The following is a 6228-nucleotide window of genomic DNA, read 5'->3' as shown; positions in this document are numbered from 1 at the left end:
TTTCTGTATTTTCATTAAAATAATCCCCAAAGTCAAATATATCCGAAAACATTAAATACATGTTTTCGTTTGCCATGTCATTCATTGTTAAGGTTCAGAGTAAAGACTTTTTAAAGCAGACGAACATTACGGCGATGTACATGTATATTCAACGGAAGATAATACGTATGTTGCTATAAATATTAAATGCAGAGTACGTGCCCTTATGGAGTCACATAGGGACAAAAAAGTTCCGGTAAAACAATGAATATTATTGATAATTTTTACTGTAATATTTCACTGTTTGAAACAGTGAAAAATCAGTTTGAAATCGCTGATATTTCTGCATTAACCACCGAAAAGCATACAATAACACTGTCTATTTTTTAGTATCGGTAGCCATATGTCGATAAGGCCCATGGATGCAGTGCATACAACTATTATAAACGTAAAAAAGTCAACGTAACAAACAGGCCATCTCTTGCGCACCACAGTGTATAACAGCGAATGACTATTAATAGTCATAAACATGTTAATGTTTTCCGAAGAGATGCGTAGCCGAGAAAGCATCTTTCGATGAACATGAATGTATATGATGTGATACGCAAACTAGGAAAGACATGCCTTTACACATGCACATTAATATTATTATCATATATTTTATTTAAAAAAAAAAACAAATGTATTTTAATAGTTATGATTATGCAAATTATCTGTGCAACTAGCAAACAATTTAAGATCAGACATATTATTCAAGCCATTCAAATTTAATTCAAAATAAATTGTTTTGCCTATCTTGCCATCAAATTACCGTATGGTTGTAAACAAAATGCATTCATTTTTAATGTAACAATTGAGTTGATTACCACTATTAATGTTCGTAATATGTTTTTACTTCTTATGTTAATTTTTTTCAGTTGTTTTGACTGCATGCAAGCTACATTTTGTATTATGTTCTTTTCAGGGGGTAGGTGAAAGAATCTTTGGATGCACCTTTTAGATACTTGAAGTGATTTCTTGATCAAAAGACAATGAACAGAAATAGAAAATGTTCAAAAGTGGATGTTCTGTTATGAAACGGAGTATATTTAGCACCCTTTGTATTGTGCTATGGACCATAGCTTCCAACAATTTTTACTTGGTACCCTGTTTGTGATGCCGCACTTTTATATTCAACTTCGTAGTGGTTACACGTGTTGCGTTGTTTATATCATTAGATAATACTCACTGAGCTGACGTTTTTAAAAGTCACTTACACAAAATTGTATCAATTGCAAAACATGTTGTCAGAACGGAAACATTTTACCCACGTTTAAATCGGATTAATAAATACCATATGAACAATTCGTGATGAATAACTTACAAAAACATACGGTATTTCTCTATCTGGAATAACGCCACCAGTCATGGATTGGGAAAATTTGAATCTAAAATCAACGTGGGGAAAATTTGAACGACACTTGACCTTTAAAAGAAATATTGGAAAAGAGGAAAAGATAGCTTTCTTGCTCATATGGGTCGATAAAAAAAGAAATTGACAGAAGAAGAACAAACACAGTTACAAACATACTTTCAAAAATTCCAAAAACACGTTGAACCAATATTAAATCCAGTGTTTGCGAGATACAAAGTCTTCAATGAAAATCGAAATTATGATAAAAGCATGTAGAAAATCGTGACCAGACTAAAAGTTAAAATTGCGGACTGTCGGTTTCCAGCACTAGTGCCGGATGAAATGATTCGCGATCGAATTGTCTTTGGCGTCAACAATAAAAAACTCCGCGAGAAGCTAATCTACGAAGACGAAAACTAGACGCTAGACGAAACAATACAAATATCCCAAAACTTTGAGTATTGTACACAAAAATTGTCATTAATCGACCAAAAGCAAGACAAACACGTTATAAGCAGACGTGACAATGGACAAACACGTGACCAAAGAGGAGGTCGAGACCGAGAGTGCTGCAATGCAGCCGATCGAGATCGTAGAGACAGAGAGCGAACAAAGACAGCCGATCGAGATCAACCCCCATCACAGTGGGAAGTACAACAGGCAGCCTCCCATCGTGGCAATGAACGGGGTCGACGGTGTAAGCGCTGCAGAAACCCACTGCACAAAAACGGCCACAATGCCCTTCATTGGGAGAGGCATACAGCATTTGTCACACGAAAAACCATTGGAAACAAAACGTGCAAATTGAAATTAGTTTATTATGTCGATCACTTTGGCAGTAACCATGATCAAACACGGGACAATCATTCACGATCCCTGGATACATCCTGTTTTCAAAGATACGGTAACTCAACCACAATCTTCCGCCCATTTTTTGCTCAAATTAAAGCACTTGTAAACGTAGGCATCGGTCCAAATTTGCATGACATACAATTTAAAATTGATTCTGGGTCAAGCAATAATACAATCTCTCAAAAACAATTCGAATAGTTCAATATCAAAGCCCATTTTTTAAAATACCGATACAAGGCTTACATCATAATAAGGCTATAACATTCATGTATGGGGCAAAATACCCCTTAACTGCAAATACCGAGAATCGGAGACGTAGGCTACGTTGAAAATCGTAAATAGCGCAATGCCCCTAATGGGTATTCAAACCACGCTTGAAAAGGTCTCTTTAAATAGAACTTCGCTATCAACGAACATAATGGCAGTCATATGACTAAGGATTACGCCATCTCTGAATACTGCGACATATTGTAAGTTATCAGAACCCTCCCGGGAAAAAGCAAATTACACATTCGCGAAGATGCGATTCCGTTGGTGACGCCACCAAGACGCGTACCGGAAGCATTAAAATATCGCCTCAAGTCTGAACTTTAGCACATGGTCGAAGACAAAGTAATAAGGCCTGTATCAAAACCAATATCCTGGATCAATCCAATCGAGGTTTTTGAAAACACCAACGGCTAATTACGGATCTGTCTCGATGAGAAACAACTGAATTATGCGATAGGACGTCCGCATTATGCAACGTCAAAAATTGAGGACGTTATGGCAAAATCGTAAGGTGCTAAGCTATTTAGCTTACTTGATTAAACAAAGCATACTGGAGGGATGAATAAGATGAGGAATAATCGCACCTTTTAACATTTGCAACACCATTTGGAAGGTACCGATTATTGCGCCTTTCCTACGGTATTTCGGCTTTCAGCGACATATTTTGTCAAAAAGTGAACGAGGCATTAACAGGTATTTACCCGCTGGTTGACGACCTCCTGGTTTGGGGTCACGCCCCCAGCAACATGATCAAAATTAACGCGGACGCGGTATCAAATTCAACCCGAAAACATGCACACTCGGGGTAAGGACAGTACCATTCTTTGGTCACTTGATTACCGACACTGGGTGACAACCCGACCCGAAGAAAATAGAGGAAGTTTCGAAATTGCCGACCCCAGACAGCCGCGAAAAAGTTGAAACCTTGCTAAGACTCGTAAATAACATGGCAAAATTGTCGCCTCATCTTCAATATTACTATGGTAACAGAGGATGCTTTATCTGTATTGTCTCGGCACATTATCATGGCGACCGATTTCAATATTTAGTTTTTGGGATAAACTATGTAATTTGGCCAACATATTTCTGCATTCAGGATTATCCAATCGGCTAATATATGCTGATTTTTCAAAATTAAGCTTGAATTCTCTATATACACTAATAGAAATTGTGTCTACTGTCTTTACCGCGAATATCTAAATAAGACATCGCAAAGTCGGGTTCTTAGCATAAGAAAGAATGTTTCTATTTGAACAGAGCTCGGATACAACACTCTTTCAAACCAGATGAAAACTATTTGAAAATCAAATGATTGAAGAATAAAGTGCACCTGTAAGGCCCAGTTTGTGCACGAGCATTGTTAACATTTATGTTATTTACCTGTCTATTTAACACATTTCATTTACTCGTTTAACCAAGTAAATTAAAAAAAAAATATTCATTTTAATGTTTCTTTCGATATACAATGGTGATCTTTCCAATTGGCTATAGCTATTTGGTGTATTTTGAATTTGGTATGACATAAAAAATATAAATGTTTTCCATTTCACATCTTTACGTAATTCCTTCTTTATAAACAATTGAACGTGAAACAAACCTGTTAAGTTATTGTTTAAGAATGAACTCTGAACACAATTTAAAAAACACACTGTTAAATCAAATTTATTCAGTACTTTCCATATGCCAAATTGAACTCCCCATTTGAAAGCTTTGATGTGTGGATATTTAAACGCCACGTTACAGAATATAATTGTAACTAAATTATTACAGATGTTTACTGCGGCTGCATTTTGTTGTGAAATGTAATCGTTTTTACAGATATATTCACAATTAAAGTTGCATACGTTATATAATAATCACGCAGTTTTATTTACGTTTAAGTATCGATATGATCTGTTTAAGTACAAACATCGTATTGATTATTAATTTAACGAAAACGAAATCTTTTCTAAACAAAGGTGTTCATTTTTGCTATGACGACAGTTTAAATTGTTTCTGTTGAACACATTCGAATGGAAGTTAATACAATTATTGTCAATATGTTTGTAAATTTGTTTAACACATAATCCTTTCAAACATAGTGCGTAATTTTCTTTAACACTGGTGTTTTGTTATTCAATTTATGTCAATTTATATATTACGAGAAGCATGCACTGTTTAATCGACGATAACATTAGTGTAATATTCTATTAAACACTTGTTCTTGTATATTTATCTTTTTAACAAACAATCGGAAATATGTGAGCGCGTAATTCGCGTATAGTGAAAACTACCTTTCCTTGCGGAGACGGCAACTTAATTGAATTTTCGTTAATTGCCAAATTATCAAATGATTATTCATGTTTACATCTAAACATGCACACATCACTAACAGAAATTGAAATGTGATCAGATTTATGTGAATGAAACGGTGATTTCTCCGGCATTTTCTGCTCTTAAGGCCCATGTTTCAATTTTGGCAGGTTCGCAGCAGCCATAACCAAGGTAATCTGAACAGGTTTATTGATATTGCATGAGGGCTGTCGTTGTCTGTTTCTCGAAAGCAATACACACTTATGATCGTGGTGAACATAGATTGAAGTCTGTAAATATATAATAAACAAAGATAATATTATGTGGTTTTCTGTAATATGTAACATGTAATTGTAATTGTATGTAAATGGGCAAAATATAAAAGCAAGTTGCACCCATAAATTGTCACGAGTAGTTACTGTTAAAACTCAGGCAAAACGTTTGATTGGCCAATATTTATTTAATGTGTTTGCAACATACACATAACAATAATATACGCATTGTAATCAAATATTTGTATTATCGATTCAGAAAAAAACTTCGGAACCACCACTTTACCGATAAAAACATGTAACTCTAAAGCAATCATTTCTTGTATAATTTATAATTTATCTGATAATAATAATTAACTATACACATTTGCTTATATGAATGCATAATGTATAAACCTAGAAAGCTTTGTGTATGTGATATGTGCTTACATGTATAAGGTTTATTTTTACATTATCTTAATTTAAGTAGATTCAATGTAATACTGTTTGGGTCATTCTTCATACAAGAAGCAGGACGATATGATAAATAAATTTCTCCCTTTGAAAATTACATTCATTAAAAAACACTATTATTTTTCACACGCTATACGCTGTTTTATGTGTCAATGACTTGTATTTTCTTCTCGGTAAAATAATTTTTTTAATTGTTTTATGCTAATTATATATAAGATAACAATTCTACTGTTATCATTTTCTTGGAAAACAAATATTGTTCAAACAATAAATGCTATATTCATAGATGTAAGGTTATACACAAATTTAACTGTACTTTATTTAAACACATTCGATAAGCATATCATGCGAAATAAAGTCTGTACTTCTTGTCAGTTCATAAAGACCATATGATATATAGAATTTATATGATAACCATACAAATACCGGCTTTACTGGCTCAATTTCGGAATGGATTTTGCTTTCGGATTTGTTGGTGTGTATCCTTAAAAGCGGTGTTCTGACCGGTCGTTTATATTCGCGGATATGAATCTCGAATTACTGAAATTAAAATGGCAAGGAAAAGACTTTAAAATTCATTCGATCGTAACATTACGCATGCATTGAGTGTAGTTTGGTTCATATTACGATTTGCATATGAAAAAATAAAGGAAAACCATTATAAAAGCCGTTATCTGTTCATATCCGCCCTTTTCAGTCATGTCCGCGAATACGAGT

This window comes from Dreissena polymorpha, chromosome 2 (genome assembly GCF_020536995.1).
Source record: "Dreissena polymorpha isolate Duluth1 chromosome 2, UMN_Dpol_1.0, whole genome shotgun sequence".
Taxonomy (NCBI): domain Eukaryota; kingdom Metazoa; phylum Mollusca; class Bivalvia; order Myida; family Dreissenidae; genus Dreissena; species Dreissena polymorpha.
This window is presented reverse-complemented; position numbering follows the sequence as displayed.